Source organism: Propithecus coquereli, unplaced genomic scaffold, assembly GCF_000956105.1.
Source record: "Propithecus coquereli isolate 6110/MARCELLA unplaced genomic scaffold, Pcoq_1.0 Scaffold16, whole genome shotgun sequence".
NCBI lineage: Eukaryota > Metazoa > Chordata > Mammalia > Primates > Indriidae > Propithecus > Propithecus coquereli.
Genome location: NW_012140524.1, coordinates 12,175,580 through 12,194,865, shown reverse-complemented (window position 1 = coordinate 12,194,865; position 19,286 = coordinate 12,175,580). Strand labels below are relative to the sequence as shown.

Sequence of the window (19,286 nt, the reverse complement as noted above, 5' to 3'; positions counted from 1 at the left end):
TTTCTTTCTATTTTTGGTAGAGATGGGGTCTCGCTCTTGCTCAGGCTGGTTTTGCCCATTTTTAAATCAGATTATTTGATTTTTTCCTATTGAGTTGTTGGAGCTCCTTATATATTCTAGTTATTAATCCTTTGTCAGATGGGTAGTTTGCAAATATTTTCTCCCATTCTGTGGGCTGTCTCTTCACTTTGTTGATTGTTTCCTTTGCTGTACAGAAGCTTTTTAGCTTGATATGATCATATTTGTCCATTTTTGCTTTGCTTTTGAGGTATTACTCAAGAAGTCATTGCCTAGATCACATCCTGGAGTGTTTCCCCAAAGTTTTCTTTTAGTAGTTTCATAATTTCAGGTTTTAGATTTAAGTCTTTAATTGATTTGGATTTGATTATTGTATATGGTGAGAGATAGGGGTCAAGTTTCATTCTTCTGCATATCAATATCCATATGCAGAAGAATGAATGGATATCCAGTATTCCTATCACCATTTATTGAAGAGACCATCCTTTCCCCAATGTATATTCTGGGCACATTTATCAACAATGAGTTCATTATAAATGTGTGAATTTATTTCTGGATTATCTATTCTGTTCCATTGGTCTATGTGTCTGTTTTGTGCCAATATCATGCTGTTTTGGTTACTACAACTTTGTAGTATAATTTGAAATCAGGTAATGTGATTCCTCCAGTTTTGTTCTTTTTGCTCAGTGTGGTTTTGGCTATTCTGGGTCTTTTGTGGTTCCATATAAATTTTAGGGTGATTTTTTTCTAATTCTGTGAAGCATATCATTGGTATTTTGGTGGGGAATGCAATGAATCAGTAGATTGCTTTGAGTAGTATGGACAATTTAACAATATTGATTCTTTCAATCTATAAGCATGGAATATCTTTCCATTTATTTATATCATCTTCAATTTCTTTCATTAATGTTTTATAATTTTTATTGTAGAGATCTTTCAATTTTTGATTAAGTTTATTCCTAGGAATTTCATTTTATTTGTAGGCATTATAAATGGGATTACTTCCTTAGTTTCTTTTACAGATTGTTCACTGTTGACATATAGAAATGCTGCTGATTTTTGTGTATTGATGTCGTATCCTGAAACTTTACTGAATTTATCGGTTCTAATAGTTTTTTGGTGTAGTCTTTAGGTTTATCTAAATATAAAATTATATTATCTGCAAACAAGGATAATTTGACTTCTTCCTTTCCCATTTGGATGCCCTTTATTTCTTTCTCTTGTCTGATTGCTGTAGCTAGAACTTCCAGTACTTTGTTGACTAACAATGGTTTAGGTGGGCATCCTTGTCTTGCTCCAGATCTTAGAGTAAAGGATTTCAGTTTTTCCCCATTTAGTATGATAGTAGCTGTGCATCTGTCATATATGGCTTTTCTTGTGTTGAGGTATGTTCTTTCTATATCCAGTGTTTTGAGAGTTTTTATCATGAATGGATCTTGAATTTCATCAAATGCATTTTCAGTATCAGTTGAAATGATCATATGGTTTTTTTCTTTTGTTCTATTGATATGATGTATCACATTGATTGATTTGTATAGGAACCACTCTTGCATTCTTGGAATGAATCCAACTTGATCAAAATGAATAATTTTTTAGTGTATTGTTAAGTTCAGTTTGCTAATATTTTGTTGAGAATTTTTGAATCTAAGTTTATCAGAGACACTAGCCTGTAGTTTTCCTTTTTTGTTGTGTCTTTGTCTGGTTTTGGTATCACAATAATACTTGCTTCATAAAGTAAGTTTTGGAGCATTCCCCCCTCAATTTTTTGAAGTCATTTGAGTAGGACTGGTATTAGTTCTTTAAATATTCGGTAGAATTCAGCAGTGAAACTATCAGATCCTGGGCTTTTCTTTGATGGGACATTTTTTATTACTACTTCTATCTCATTACTTCTTATTGGTCTATTCAGATTTTAGATTTCTTCCTGGTTCAATCTTGGTACGTTGTAAGTGTGTAGGAATTTATCCGTTTCTTCTAAAGTTTTCCAATTTGGCATATAGTTGCCTTTAGTAGTCTCTAATTATCCTTTGAATTTTTGCAGTCAGTTATAACGTCTCCCTTTTCAACACTGATTTTATTTATTTGGGTCTTCTCTCTTTTTTTCTTAGTCTGGCTAAAGGTTTGTCAATTTTGTTTAATCTTTCAAAAAAACCAACTTTTCATTTCATTGTTCTTTTGTATTTTTTGTTTAAATTTCATTTATTTCTTCTCTGATTTTTATTATTTCTTTTCTTCTCCTAACTTTGGGTTTGGTTTCTCTTGTTTTCCTTGTTTTTCTTTAAGATGTATTATTAGGTTGTTTATTTGAAGTTTTTCTGCTTTTTTGATATAGGCACTTCTTGCTATAGATTTTCCTTTTAGTGCTGCCTTTACTGTATCCCATAGGTTTTAGTATGCTGTCTTTTCATTTTCATTTGTTTCAAGAAATTTTTAACTCCCTTCTTAACCTCTTCATTGACCCACTGGTCAATCAGGAGTGTATTGTTTAATTTTCATGTGTTTGTATAGTTTTCAATGTTCCTCTTGTTACTGATTTCTAGTTTTATTCCATTGTGGTCAGAGAAAGTACTTGACCATATTTCAAGTTTTTTGAGTAAGTTAAGACTTGATTTGTGGCCTAACACATTGTCTATCCTTGTTCTGAGGAGAAGAACATATATTCTGCAGCTATTTGATGAACTATTCTGTAAATATCTATTAGGTCCATTTGGACTATAGTGCAGAGTAACTCTGATGTTTCTTTGTTGATTTTCTGTCTAGATGATCTGTCCAATGTTGAAAATATTACTATAACTATTACTGTATTGAGGTCTGTCTCTCTTTTTAGCTCTAATAATATTTACTTTATATACCTGGATGTTCCAGTGTTGAGTACATATATGTTATTAACAATTGTTATAGCCTCTTGCTGAATTGACCCTTTTATCGTTATATAATGATCTTCTTTGTCTCTTTTTAGAGTTTTGGTCCTGAAATCTATTTTATCTGATATAAGTATAGCTACTCTTGCTCTTTTTTGGTGTCCATTTGCATGCAATATCTTTTTCCATCTTTTTATTTTTAGCCTGTGTGTCTTTATAAGTGAAGTGAGATTCTTGTAGGCAGCATATAGTTGGATCTAGCTTTTTTATCCATTTGGCCACTCTATGTCTTTTGATTGGAGAATTTAGTCCATTTACATTCAGTGTTTTTGTTGATAGGTAAGCATTTACTACTGTCATGTTGATATTGGATTTCTGGTTGTTTCGTAGTCCTTTCTTCCTTCCTTCCTGTATTCCTTTGTGTGACCAAAAGTGACTTTCTCTGGTAGCGTGTTTTAACCTCTTGCTTTTTATTTTTTGTGTATGTGCTGTAGGAATTTAATTTGATATTACTATGATGCTTGCAAAAAGATCTTATAACTAATTATTTTAAACAGATGGCAACTTAACTCTGCTAGACAAACAAGCAGAGAGAAAGCTAAAAAAAAATAAACTCCACACTTTAATTCTATCTCCCCCACTTTTTGACATTTTATAATTTTCATTTATATCTTTTTATATTATCTATCTCTTACAAAATTGTTGTAGTTACTATTTTTGATAGGCTTGCCTTTTAGTCTTCCTACACAAGATATAAGTGGTTTATACACCACAGTTGCAGTGATAGAGTTTCCATATTTGTTTTGTACTTACTGTTATCAGTGAGTTTTATATCTTCAGATGATTTCTTATTGTTTGTTAACATCCTTTTCTTTCAGATTGAATAAATTTTTTTAGCATTTCTTGTAGGGCAGATCTGATATTGATGAAATCCCTCAACGTTTGTTTGTCTGGGAAAATCTTTATTTCTTCTTCATGTTTAAAGGATATTTTTGCAGGATATAATATTCTAGGATTAAGGTTTTTTCCTTCAGCACTTTGAATATGTCATGTCATTCTCTACTGGCATGTAAGGTTTCCACTGAGAAGTCTGGTACCAGGCATATTGGAGTTCCTTTACATGTTTTTCTTTATATATTTTTTTCTTTTTCTTTTTTTTTTACTTGCTGCACTTAGGACATTTTCTTTATCTGTGATCTTTGGGAGCTTGATTATTAAATGCCTAGAGTATAGTTTTATTTGAGTTAAATCTGCTTGGTGTTCTAAGACCTTCTTGCACCTGAATATCAATATCTTTCTCTAGGTTTGGAAAGTTCTCTGTTATAATTTCTTTGAATAAACTTTCTACTCCAATCTCTCTTTCTCTGTCTCCCTATTCTTTAAGGCCAATAACTCTTAGACTTGCCCTGTTTCGGCTATTTTCTAGATCTTGTAGGTATGTTTCATTCTTTATTATTCTTTTTTTCCTTTTTCTCTTCTAGCTGTGTATTTTCACATAGTCTGACTTCAAGCTCATTAATTCTTTTTTCTATTTGTTCAATTCTGCTATTGAGAAACTCTGATGCATATTTCAGCTTGTCAACTGCACTTTTCGGCTTCAGAATTTTTTTTTTTATTTCAGTCTCTTTGTTAAATTTCTCTGATAGGATCCTGACTTTCTTCTTTGTGTTGTCTTGAAGTCCATTGAGCTTCTTCAGAACACCTATTTCGAATTCTCTGTCTAAAAGGTCACATATCTCCATCACTTCAGCATTGGTCACTGCTGCCTTATTTAGTTCGTTTGGTGAGGTCATGTTTTCCTGGATGTTCATGATGTCTGCATAATTTCATAAATGTCTGGGCATTCAAGGGTTAGGTATTTTTTCTAATCTTCTTAGTCTGGGCTTGTTTGTATCTATCCTCCTTGTGAAGGCTTTCCAGGTATTCAAAGGGAATTGAGTGTTTTTACCTAAGTCTTTGGTCCCAGCAACCATATCAGTACTGGAAGATGCCCCAAGCCAAGAATGCTATGAATTTTGCAGACTCCTGGTGGTACCAACTTGGTGGACTTGAGTAAGGTACAAGAGAATTCCCTGGATTACCACACAAAGTCTCTCACACTCTTCCCTCATATTCCCTCAAACAGAAGGAATCTCACTCATGGTGCTGTGCTGCCTGGAGTTGGGGAAGGGGTGATGTGAGCACTCCCTTGAGGCTACTGCAGTTGGGACTGCACCAAGTTTTTGATTCTTATGAACATAATTCCTTGTGTCGATTGTTGCTCAGTTTGATATTCCTACAAGGGGATGATCACTGGAAGGTTCTGTTTGGCCATCTTCCTCCACCTCCTCTCTCCATAATCTACATGTCTATTTTTCATATGTAGCCAGAGGGCATAGAGGCTGGAGTAAGTGACACAGAAAATCACCACATAGAGGAATTCTATATAATTTCTTCCATGAATTATGACATGAAGTGACTATCTAAAGAAGATTTTATCACCATGTCTTCAAGACTTATTTCAAAATGTTTTTACTATTTGAGAGAAATTTTATAAATAATTGTCTTGACTAGAGTAAGAGGTACTATTTGAAGTTAAACACTTGGAAAGAACTAAATGTGATTAAATTAATCCTAAGCTTTCTCTAATTTGCTAATCTATGCAGTGAAACAATTTGTTTTCAGATATATTTCAAACATTTTCATGGTGAAAAAAATGAATTAACAAAATCTATCCCATTTATTTTACAATTCCATGAGATCCAATAGTTAATGTTACAGTCATTGTTGACCATTTTGGCCTCAAATCAGAGAACTGCATGTGTTGTTTCTTCATATTCTCAAGGCTGTCCAAGTGCCAGCCATGTGAACAGTCCCCTTTTGTTAGCATAGTCTTGTTTACACAGTGACTTTTGCTCCCAGGACCACAACGTGTCACTGACAAATTCCTATCAATCATTGCTGCTAATGAAAACAACTTGCTGAAGTTTTATTAAGTGGAGAATCATTTTATTTCTCTAACTCCTTCTCAGCATTCAAATAGAGACAAGCAGTGCTTTTTAGTATGCTTTCTCACACAATTGTGGTTCAGTTTCTTCCATGCCTACTGGTCACAGCTCTGGGTTGTTTTGTTTTGTTTGTTTGTGATTTTTGAAAAATTAGCAGGACATATACCCTCTTAAAAAATTTTTAAGTGCACAGTGCAGAATTGTCAACTATATACATACACATTGTTGGACAGCAGATATCTACAAGTTTTTCATCTTGCATGACCGAAACTCTACACCAATTGAACATCAATACTCTGAAGTTTTTGAGATGTGTTGGCTGCCAGCCTTTAATAATATGTCTCTATCAAAAGAGAACAATAAACAGCCTTGTTTGCCCTCTTATCCCTGTGTTAAGTAAATTGATATAGTCTGCGATTAGTAGAAATCAGCTGGGGAAAATGCAGGCATTTAATTTTACATTATTCTCTACCATTCAATTAATAAAATAAAGGCCTTACTTTATCATGGCAAAGCCAGTAGTCCGTATATGAAGAAGACTTAGAAGACAATCCTTTCCCAGGGAAAAAAGACAGTCACACAAAAAATCTTATGAAAAATCACTTCTTTTCAGGATCTTCAAATGGCTCCTATGCCTGTGAGAAATAGCCTCTTTGGCAGTATTCAGCTGAAACAATGTCAACCAATACCAAACCAAGCAAGTACGTGCCAATGAAGCACATGTAGAATCAACAATGACTTTTTGTATGATGTCTACCAAATTATTTTACTTCTATTGGTCCATTTTTATCAGAAATCAAAGAATAAAAGAATGGATTCTGCAAATCAGCCTTACAAACACAGGCATTATTTTACTCCCTACATTGAGAGGAAGGCACCAGGATTGCATTACTCTAGGAAAAATTAGGGGGGAAACTTAACTGAAACAAAGAATATTACTCATGCATATGATTTTTCCACTCAAAGCAAAGACTGAAACTCACAGAAACACAAGCAAAATCCTTCATCAGCCATCTACCGGTAAAAATACCTACCCTGTTACTTTGGATAATGTACTAACTCTAGACAATAGACCGAGAAACAGAAACACAAAGTTAGAACTTGAATTCTATCTTTGGGGGAACAGGTTGTGAATATTGTCAATGTTACACCCAATACCAAGTAATTATAGAAATTAATTAAATAATCATGAGAGTAATCAATGCTTTCCACACTGGTGATCACAAGACGCCCTCCTTAACCTAAGCCTAGTCAGGCTCCTCTAATCCCTCTACAGCTCAAACCAGTGTCCAGCCCTGTACTGCCTAGTTGCAGCAAGAATCTTGCTAGGTCAGTTTAGAGAGAATTCCTCACTCTTGATATCTGATCATCTAGATGTTTGATAAAATTCCTCATCCTCGATCATCCCCCAGGTGAAATCTGATCACCCTAGCCTGTCTTCAACAAATATCCTGTCAAGTTGGTTTATCCAGAATCCCTCCTTACTCCTGATGTTTTCTCTTAGCAATTTTCCATCCACTGACCCCCACCTTGCTCCTTGTCCATACTGTATTTGGAATTGGGCCCAGTTCTATACTGAGGTCTCTATGCTCTCATTGCAATAGTTTTTGAATAAAACCTTTTACCACTTTTCTGTACAGCTCTGATTTTTCTTTGACAGCAATATAAACTATTTAATTTCTTCAGATTATTATCCCAATTCTTCTCTTCCCTTTGTCTGCATAGACATAATTTTAGGTATAAAAATATGTACCTCCATTCAATTTATGGCAAATAAATACTGTACTGCTCCTTTTTCTCATAGAGACAAGACTTTGTTTATAAAATTCCAAAAATAATTGAAAATTCAATAAAATGCTTAGATTCTTTCCCAATCCATTTATTTATGTGTTTTTTAAATTCACATTCATTGATGTAGGTGGGCAGCTATATATAATTGAAATGTCAGACTTTGAAAACCAATTAGCCTGGGTTTAATCCCAGATTAGTTGTGAGTTGTTTAAACGGTTTGAGACTATTTTTCCTCACCTATGATTTTGAAATATTTATGCCTACCTTGCAAGATTGTTATGAAGATTGAGTTATAAAATGTACATAAGACCCCTAGCATGGTTGTTAAAATAAAATCGTCATTCAGTCTATAATAGTGATTATTATTCATTCATTCTACAAATATTTATTAAGGCTCTACTACATTCCAAGCACAGATGTATGTATTAGGGATACAAAGATGAATAATATACGTGTTTGCTCTCAAGAGGTCTTATAAGCTATTGGGAGAGACAGTTAATTAAATCTTGACAATAGCAAGTTAATGCCATAATGCAACCAATTTGAGCTAAATAAGAGGTGATTAATGAAAACTGCTCATTTGGATATTCATTTGAACTACCATGTGAATGCAGCATAATAATTTATGTACTTGGGCTTTTAAATTAGGTACAACTGGTTTGAAAGCCTGTTTTTAAACTGGCTTTGTGTGTCTGTACAAGTCACTTAATCTATCTACAAAATGGAGACAGTATCTATCCTTGTCAAGGTCCAGATAGTAAAATAGAGTTCACAACAGGTAATTTAATAGAGGAATTTAGTATGGGAAACTAGTTACAAAGGTATCAGAAGAGTTAAAAAGCCAAACTGCAGGATGTTGGGCAACCCAGAGATTTACAACAATGGGAAATCACTCCCACTCCAAAGACTGCATCAGAAAGGTAAAAGGTTGAGCTGCAGAAGCTTGAGCCCTTGAAGACACAAAGCCACCATCGGAGGCACTGCTTAAAGCAGTGGTGGTGAGGGGTGCCCTGGCTTTTCCCTGCTCCACAATCCCAATCTCACACCAATACTTCCCACTGACACGCTTAACAGTAAGTCAGATAACAAGAGAGCCAGGACATTGAGTTCTCAGAAGTCAGTCTCTTGGGCTACAGAGAGGATCAGAAAATAGGAATGAATGGATGTGAGGCCAGATAAACAAATGATCAACACAACCATGATCATTACAGAATGAGATAGGAGATGTTAAATGTATAATATAAAACTAGCACACAGTCAACATTCAATGAAGGGTAGCTTTTTATATTATTGGATAATATACTTTTCGTCTTCAATGCTCTTTTTCTTCTCAGTAATAAAATATTCAGGAAATTTAACTATTTGCATAATGTTCAGCTCCCCACTTTACATATGTAGATACTGCAATCTCTCTGTGATGCCAAATAAGATCATTTTATCACCAAATCAATTTGTTTTTAATTGACCTGAATACATTAACTAATCACTTTTGCGTCACGTAAACACAGGCATAGTCACCAAATCTTCATACAGCAAAGTATATCCAGTTTGCTTATTAAGGTTTTATTGGGGGGACGGAAATGTCCAAAGAGACTGAGTTGATGATACATATGTATTCTTCATTATCACTAAATGTTTTGTTAGAATGCTTCAACAGCCAGATTAAAAATGGCACATTAAAACATTTTTTTAAAAAAGGGTACATAAAGAAGAGAAAAGAATAATATTGGTGTTATTCCTCATTCTCATTATTCTCTTCTGTATCGATGGAGCTCCATTATCACAGCACACCTCTCTTCCGCCCACACCCCACTTATGCATGTGGGGCGGGCTGACGTGATCCAGTGACCCTGGGGGAAGTCTGTCTATTTGGAGGTTTAGTATTAGGAAATGTGCTTGCCAATGGATTCTTTAATAAAACACATTCCCTCATATTAACATGCTTAGTGCTAAAAATAATATTTTGGACTCCATGTGCCAACATTTGTGTCTCTTGTTTTTCAAATGATTTACAATTAGAATTGAAGGAGAAAGCTGGTATTTACTGAATACTCTCAAGGACGCCAACATATAAAAAAAAGCATGAAGAAACAGATTTTTCTGAAGGACTAGCACTAGATTGGAAAAACATGAGCTCTAATATAATATATATCAAATACAATGTGATATCATCTTTTGTAAAACTATATATGATTGGAGATAATAATAAAAATATAAACATTATATACTGCTTTCTATATTCCAAGCACTATTCTAGGAGCTTTGCAGATATTAACCCATTTAATTCTCCTAAAATTCTATGGCAGAAGTACTATTATCCCAACTTTAAAGATGTAGACATTAAAGCACAGAGAGGTCAAGTAACTTGTGCATGGTCATACAGCTTATAAGTGGCAGAACCAAGACACAGAGCAGGATTCAGGAAGTCTGGCCCTACAGGCTTGTAACAACCTCCCTAAGCCACCCCTCCACAAGTGTGGCGTGTGTGTGTGTGTGTGTGTGTGTGTCCACTGACCTAGTCACTTAAATAAAACACTAGAGGACTTAAACTAGAATCTTAAACGTGGTTATCTTTGGATAGGATTGTGGTTGATTTTGTTTTTTCTTTGGAAATTTCTATGATATTTTCCACAAGGATCATTGTGGGTTTTTTTTTTTCCAGTTAAAGAAGGTGTAGGAAAAAAATCATTGGTATTGATATTTTTTGAAAACATAGTAAGAATGCAACATACTTCTGATTTATGACAATGTGTTCTTAACTACTTCTGGATTTTTTTTTTCTTGTTTTTTCTTGAAAACTCTTGCTTTCACTAAGAACTTTGCCAGTGTCCTCTTTCTCTACCTTCTCTTTGATTACTTAGGGCTTAATTTAGCTAATCAGCATGAGGCAGCCCTAACTTTCCTGACTGGAGCTGCTGCATGTTGGTTAGAGCTGGGAGGCCCCAATGGTCCCAGTTGGCTGCATCTGGTTAAAGGTCAGAATGATATCAATTTACTTTGTCTTTACTTAAATATTTGTTTTATTTATTTACTTTGGGATTAGTAAATAAAATAATTGTTTAAATTATATAAAGGACACAGTTTGGAGCTCTGAATAAACGTCAAGCGAGGTGCTCAGGAGCTAGTTTTAATCAGATGAGTGTGCATATAACTCGCCTCTCCTACAGTTTACCACTCAGTACTCAGTTGAATATCATTTGCAAACATAATGGTTTGGATCATTAGACAATTTAGAATTATCTTTATTTGTTCTCATATGCTGTTTTATTTATGCCTCTAATGGACCATTGGCTAAAGACAGGAAGTGTGAAGTGCACTGATGTCAAAATACAACTTAATGAGAAGCATAGAAATAATAATGTTATAAATTCCACTCAAGATTTCCTTCATCCATTAGTAAATTTCATTCATCTATTCAAAATTTTTTACCAGTACCTCATTTTATAGTTCCGTTATTTCAAAATCAATTTTTGAAAAGGAATAACAGAATAGAGAATAATACCTAGATGGGCTTTTCATACTCAGAGTCATAAGATAATATAAAACTACTTTCTTAGTTCCTCAATTTTAAAGAAAACTCAAACATAAAACTAAGTTTATTGATATTTTAAACTTTTAAAATATTTTAAGTGTAAAAATTACAAATATCATAAAATCGACTTTTTATTCGAACAACTTAACACGATAAATTCCAATCTACCTTTTAGCACATGGCTTTCCAAAACCAAATACAGCATAATGTTATCTTCGAATTTATTTCTTAATAGGCCACGCTTTTCTCTCAGCATGAATTTAAAATAAAGAGTGACTATCACATATTAAATAACATGATACATAAGAAATTCATCTTTCATACTTAATATTACCCAATACCATAATTAAGTTTATAAAAAACTTCATAATTGTCTACAAACATAGCAATCTAAAATAAGACACTTTAGTCACATGTTCTGCTTATACATGGGAGCTAAAACTGAACTCACAGAGAGAGAGAGTAGAATGGTGGTTACCAGAGGCTCGGAAGGATAGTGGGGAGGGGAGAATAAGAGGAATTGGTTAATGGGTACAAAAGTACAGTTGTATAGAAGGAATAGATCTAATGTTCAGTAGCACAACAAGGCAACTACAGTTAATAATTTAATATGTATCTCAAAATAACTACAAAAGTAGAATTGAAATGTTCCTAACAAAAAAGAATGATAAATTCTTGAGGTGATGGATCCCCCAAGTACCCTGATTTGATCATTACACATTGTATGCTTTTATCACAATATCGCATGTACCCTATAAATATGTACAACTATTATTTATCCATAATAATTAAAAATAAAAAATAAAAACACTTTAAGTAGAATCATCTATTTTTAAATAAATTTTTTTGAGAATTAATCAACAGTTACAATTAACAACAATCTTTATGACTTACTGAATATATGGAATGAAGAAGGAGGAGGAAGTATTGAGGATGCCTCCCAGGTTTCTAGCTTAATGGTACCAGGAATTGAGATAAAGACTACAGGAGGGAGATCAGCTCAAGGGGGAAAAGTCTGCTCAATTTTATCATGAGCATACTCATGCTCACACTCACGCTCAGGTATGACCTCTGGGTTTCATCCGGGTGGATATGTCCAGTGGGAGGTGAGACGTGAGTCTGAAGCTCAGGCAAGAGGCTAGAGTTACACATGTGGGAATCAACAGCTTAATAGAGGACTATGGCATCTAGATACAGAAAGGCAGGGATTCTGGCTCTGGAGGCAGAAAGACTTACTTAACTGACCTGTCCCTTTGAGGTTCTGTAAACACAACCTTGCACAACCTTGTTATCCCATCAGGCCCATATTTTCTTGGGCCACTGAGAGAGATATGGTTACCTATTTTCTCTTGTATATCCTTTGAACATTTTCACAAGTAAATATTCCCAGTCCTATGATTATTTCTGCCTGCACTGGGTGAACTAATTATAGACAGCACTTACTATCTCTTCATATATGCCATGCATGGTAAGGTCTTGTGTATAGTAGGTGGTCAATATATGTTCCTCTTTATTTTTTATATTCACCTTGCTCTCTGTATACAAAATTAGCTCCTTTTTTCTCGCAGGAATTTTTTTTTTTTTTTTGCTTCTCAAGTTTAATTTCTCACAAATTTCTAAGACTACTTCAAGATTAATTTAAATGTAAATTACTTAAAGACTTGAAGGTAGTTGTATTCCATTCATCATCAAAAATGTATTCTTTCCTTATCACCAGGTGTTGTTTATTGCAGGATTTGTAAACAGCTTTTTATCTTAGGGCAATCCATGGAGTTTATCCAGTTGAGATCTCACAGAGGGAGTTAGGGTTGCAGTAACCTGGCATAACTCATTCCTAATTCCAGGTGGTGATGGGGGTTGAGTTTCACATTTTGCTTTATATGAAAAATATTTACAAAAGATACACTAAAATAATAAGAATAAACCATGCTTTGTTACTGTAGAGTGGCTTGGCAATTTTCTGTATAGAGGAATCACAGGGCAGGAAGGATCTGATACTGTTCCAATTGCCCTTGGAATGGAAGCAGAATGTCCTTTTTAAGAGCATTGAAGTTCTGGGATTTCTCTGGAATAATCATGTTTGTGAGGTATGAAAGTCCAAGGACTGTAACATTTATTATATATGACCCAGGCAAGAGAATGAGATACTTCCAAATACTCTCCAAATTTTTTGGTTCTATAAGTGCAGATATGTTTTCTTTCTCAGACTTCCACAATTACATTGGGTAATTGATTTCCATTTTGAACAAAAACTTGACTCTTTACACCTAGGTGCACCTGTTTTATATATCCATGTAATGAGGTTTTGTTATCATTCCAGAAGAATTGGTGCTTCTCCTGGTGGGGCTATTTACAACATGACTACTTCGATGCAATTCCAAAACACTGGATGCAGATGTAGTTATAATCGTGCATTCCACCTTGGAGTGGATACCAAGAGTATCAATTTGTAACTCCATTAGGAAAGTTCATTTTATTTTTACACTGATTTTCTTTCTTCATATTGGGATTTTTTTTTTATTTCAGCATATTATGGGGGTACAGATATTTAGGTTACGTATGTTGCCCTTGCCCCCCCCCCAAGTCTGAGCTTCAAGCATGTCCACCCCCTGGATGGTGCGCATCGCACTCTTTGTGTATGTATATACCCATCCCCTCCTCCCCTCTCCCCTCTGCCCGAAATCCAATAAATGTTATTCTTATATGTGCACTTATGTGTTGATCAGTTAATATTTTTTTGAATCATAGATACGTGTGAGAAATTGAAAAACATCATCATCAGGAATTAAGCTCCAGGAAAGTAATGTTCCCGTTGCTGGAGCACCATTATCAAATGGATAACTGGCCACCAGAGTACCACTATGGTTTGCAGAGAGGACAAATGTTTTTATTTTCAGCCATTTCATGACTGCCACCAATTCAGGTTGCATTAATACATTATTAAATTCAAAAGCACATGGCTGACCAGAGACACCAGCCACCCAAGCATCTCAGTGAGAAGCAGAAGTTTTAGGTGAAAGAGAAAAAACAAATAGACAAACATAAATTGGATGTGGGTCTGAAGGAAGGGTGCCAGAGCTTTTGGGAGACTGCACAGGAAGAAGTTGTGGAACAGAACAAGAAGGAGCAAGGTATCGGCAAAGACCGACCTCCGAGAGGCTTGGAGTCCAGTGAGAAGCATTGGTGGAGCAGTTTGTTTCTCTCTCCTTCATATCTCTGATAGTTGGTGAGTTTCTGAGATGCTGGAGAGACTTTCTGCCCACACAAGCCCAGAGGCTGCTGCCACTAGTGAGCTGAGAACTTCTGGTGGACAGGGCACCAGGCTGCCAGCCCCCTGGGGCACTTCCCACCCCCACAGACCTGAGCTCAGATGGCAGGCGCCATATTGCTTCTCCACCCACTGTGTGCTTTGGACCCCAGGGGGCTTCAGCTCCTCAGGGTTGGTCTTGCTCGTTCCCAAACAGACATTTCCCAACTCCGGCCCAGACTGCAGGAGGCACAGGGGTCCAGTGAGTCCCAAGTGATGTGCTGCATGACTACAGAGCCTTGACATTCTGGGCGGACTGCCTCCCGGAGAGACGGTTAGAGACGACCAGAGTGCTAGCTTTCCTCCACACAGACTCTTTTCCTCCCCTTCCCCTCCCCCAGCCGTGGCTGCTGAGAGAGACAACTGAGCCACCACACCGAGGCTTCCACAGAGAGTGGGCATCAAGCCTTTCCTCTTGGGGTCCTGCAGCAGACTGAGGGGTGCTCAGACTGTGAGCTCCTTGCTTGCCAGCCCTCCCTGGCGCTGCTTGCCCAGCAGCTCCATCAGAGTAAGGCACACCCCGAGGCAGAAGGACATTGATCCTGCTTGGGCACCCTGTGGGTGACTTGGGGCCAGCACGCTTCTCCCTGGCACGGTCAGGGATTGATTTTCTTGGTCTCGGGAGGCCAGGGAGCCGCGTGGGATGATCTAGGAGGAGAGTGCAGTGTGGGTCCCAGCTGCGGGGTGCTCGCTGGGCACCCATGCCCCATGAGAGGGCCACACTCTCAGCTCAAGCTGGGATCCTGGGCAGGGAACCTCCTGGCCCACAGCGCAGCCGGGAGGGAGCTCAGCTGGCTTGGGCTCCCGGCTGCCAGCAGACACCAAAGGGACACTGTGGAGCAGAAGAGTGGGGAGAGGAGCGAGGTCCATTGCAGACTGCCACTGTGTGAATCTCAGCAGATTTTTCTGGTTGAATGCGGCCACTTCGGACCCTCTCCGGCAGCTCTGCCCAGAAGCTTGGAGGAGGCCTTTGACCCCTGCCAAAACGGTTACGGTGCCAGCTTTTGTGGAGCCTGAGGGCAAGCTCAACCAACCCACTCCTGCCCAGCCGCACTCCCCCCACCTGCCTCTGCTGTGGCAGACAATAAGGATTTACCTGTGAGTTCCAGGGCCCCACCCACCAGCTGAGACATTCACGTGCACCTCCTGAGGGACTGGAGCCTATCACAGGAATCAGAAACAACATTGCAGCTCGTTTCTTCCAGCAAGCACCTCCTACTGACAGGGAAGTCAATTTGCACACCTTTCACGGAAATTACTGACTCAATCTCACAGGGTGTGTGGAAGTCCAAGAAGTCGCCATTTGGGGAAGCACCTACCCCTCTCCACAGAAAAACTGTGCCACTGGATAAGGGAGAGAGATTCCATCCCCAGGCCATAGCATTCAAGCATTTAGCCCCCTCGCTGTGAACAGCCCTCCAGGTTTGGAGTGCTTGTCCTGACCCTCCTACCAGCAGCTCCCCCTGGTGGCTGGAAAAGCAAATTCTGAGCCCTGTGGAGGCTTCGCAAAGCCCTTCAGGCTCTCACAACCTAGCCAGGAACTGCCTTGCTCCTCCCCCAACTCAGTGGTAGAGATCAATAACCCCCTGCCCTTTTTGTGTGTGTGTGCCCTTCCTTCTGCTCTCCCTTTGCTGCGGCAATGGGTCTGGTCGTCATCTGTGATGTATGTATCATGCTCTGTAAAGCTATGTCTTGCTCTATAATCCTATCTTTCTCTCCTCAATAAACCTCATTTTTGTGCTTGCCTTACTTTGGCATGTCTGGTCATTGTTCCGCCAGGAGCATGCTAAGAACCGATATTTCAGACTGAAACCTGACAGGCTGGGTGGGGAGCCCAGCAAGGCCTTTCTGCCTAGATTATGTTTGGCCTCTCTGAGCGTGCATTCCTTCCTTCTGTGTGTACGGCAGGGCCCTTCTAGGAATGGGGGTTTAACAGTTAAAAAAAAGCAGGTCAGGTAATTACTTTATGGCCAGTTTTTATATATAGATATCAGCCTAGGCAAATAATTTATGAAGAAGACCCCATAGGCAATCACAGCAACAACAAAGATAAATAAAGGGGACTTAATTAAATCAAAACACTTCTGCACAGCAAAGGAAATAATCAACAGAGCGAATAGACAGCCTACAGAATAGGAGAAAATATTTACAAACTATTCATCTGACGAAGGACTGATATCCAGAATTTACAAAGAACTCAAAGAAATCAGCAAGGAAAAAACAAACAACCCCATCAAGAAGTGGGCAAAAGACATGAACAGAAGTTATTTTGAAAGAAGATAGACTAATAGCCAATAACATGAAAATATGCTCAACACCACTAGTTATCAGGGAAATGCAAATTAAAACTACAATGTGATAACTACTTTTCCTGTATCAGAATGGTCATTATTAAAAAGTCAAAAAATAATAGATGCTGGCATGGATGCAGAGCAAAAGGAATGTTTATACACTGTTGGTGAGACTGCAGATTAGTACAACCTCTATGGAAAACCATATGGAGATTCCTCAAAGAAATATATGTAGACCTACCACTCAATCCAGCGATCCCACTTCTAGGTATCTACCAAAAGGAAATGAAGTAATTTTATCCAAAACACATCTGCATGCAAATGTTTATCACAACACAATTCACAATTGCAAAGATGTAGAGTCAACCTAAGAGCCCATCAAGTCATGAGTAGATAAAGAAAATGTGATATATATATATGTATATATATATATATAGAGAGAGAGAGAGAGAGAGAGAGAGCTGTATATCATGGAGTACTAATCAGCTATAAAAAGAAACGAAATAATGTTGTTTGCAGTAACTTGGATGGAATTGGAGACCATTATCCTAAATGAAGTATCTCAGGAATGGAAAACCAAATACCACATGTACTCACTAATAAGTGGGAGTTAAACAGTGGGTGCACAGCAGACACCAAGTGATATGAAAGACATGAGAATCCAAGAAAGGGGGAGGGTGGGAAGAGGGGTGTGGGATAAACACTTACCTATTGAGTACAATGAACACTATTTTGGTGACTGATACACCAAGAGCCTTGACTTCAGCATTATATGAGGTATCCATGTAACAAAAACACTTGTACCTCTTTAATTAATGTTTTGAAATAAAAACAAACAAAAAACAATGTCCTGTGTAGCTTTTTTGGGGGGAGGGAGGCAGGATAAATCCAGCACCATACAGTGTATTTAGTTGTTATATCTCTTTAGTTTCTTTGGATCAGGAGCAGTTTCTCAGCATTTTTTTTTTTTTTTTTTTTGTAGTGGTGGCGGGGGAGTAGTCTTGATTTGCTTTTTTAGAACATGTAAGTCAATTATTGGATGAAATATTCCTAAGCATGAGTTTATCTGATGTTTCTTCGTGAGTAGGTTCTGGTTACACATTTTTGGCAGGAATACCACCGAAGTGATATTATGCCTTCCTCAAGTTCTTGAGACACATAATGTCGGTTTTCCCAATATTGGTGATGTTAGTTTGCTCACATGATCGAAGTGTATCATCCAGTTTTCTGAGCATAAAGTTATAATTTTACCTTTATAATTAAAAAGAGATTTATGTGAAGATACTTAGAGACCATATAAATATTCTTTTTCTTATCAAACTTTAATCCACTAGCTTTGACATCCATTGTGATTTTCTAACCGCATTATTCATGTTATATTTATTATTTGTCATTCTGCTATAAGAAAAAGCTTCCCTTTCCTTCTCAATATTTATTTGTTCATTTATTTCAACACGGACCCATGGATTTCCATTTTATTCATTGGTTATAACCTATTACCTTGATTATTTATATTCATGTCCAAATTTTTCAATAGAAGCCTCTTCAAGCTGGTTCCTATATTCTGATATGTCCCCATTCCAGTAGAAGCCTCTTCAAACTAATTCCTCTATCCTTGCTTGAGCACTTTCATACTTTCTGGCTCCAGAAGATATTCCAGGCTCGTTTTCACTTTCCTTTGTACAGCTGTCAAACCAACCCTTTATGCAAGAAATCCTGGTTCCCAGTGGAGAAGAACATTTAGATACTAAAATAGAGAAAGAAATACACACACACACACACACATTCTGAAGGAGCTCGGGAAATTTCACCCCAAAATATGACTCCTTGGTATAAAGAGCATTTTGAATTAAAGGCTCTCAGTGATTATCAGGTGTTGGAGGGGGCTTTCCCTCTATCTGCATAAACCAGATGGACCCATCAAAAAGAACAACCGACTTCCCTTCCTTTCCCTGTTATCTCACTATATTGCAGGAAAGAAGATCAAGAATGCAACCAGACCTGGTTTAAATCATTTTAAATATAATATTAATAACTGTTTCTCGGGTTAATTTAATTTGCCAGGAGATTCAAGAATCATTTACAAGTCAGTGTTTCCTCCATCCATTCATCCTCCCTAGTAACAATTTATTTCCCCTAAACAGAATTATCTATATTCCTCATCTCCTCCTCCCCTCTAAAAGGAGGGTATATAAATTCCTGGACCCCACTGGGGTGTTGGGTAATCATTCTGCGATTCTCCCCATGTGCACAGTAGATAAAACTCTTTCTCTTATTAATCTGCCTTAATTGTGAGTTGATCTTTCAGCAGACTTTCAGGGAAAAGGGGAAGTTTCCCCTCACCCCCACGATACACACACACACACACACACACACACACACAGGCACTCCCAGGAAATATATGTGTATATCAACAAATATAGATAAATAAAATAGATATAGGCATGTGTACAGATGTTAACATGGGTTTGTACTGATACTTTTAATTCCAATCCAATA

The 19,286-nt window shown here is 37.2% G+C and overlaps 1 protein-coding gene and 1 pseudogene across 1 annotated transcript in view; both read right to left on the bottom strand.

Annotated features, from left to right (window-relative positions):
* SLCO1A2 (solute carrier organic anion transporter family, member 1A2) overlaps window positions 1-12,347 on the bottom strand; it is a 56,294-nt gene extending 43,947 nt beyond the window's left edge. Inside the window, exon 1 of the mRNA XM_012641053.1 lies at window positions 12,084-12,347. The gene's annotated coding sequence lies outside the window, so the exon portion shown is untranslated. The remainder of the gene's footprint in view (window positions 1-12,083) is intronic.
* Window positions 12,348-13,094: 747 nt separating this feature from the next.
* LOC105807562 lies at window positions 13,095-16,264 on the bottom strand (annotated as a pseudogene).
* Window positions 16,265-19,286: the final 3,022 nt, after the last annotated feature.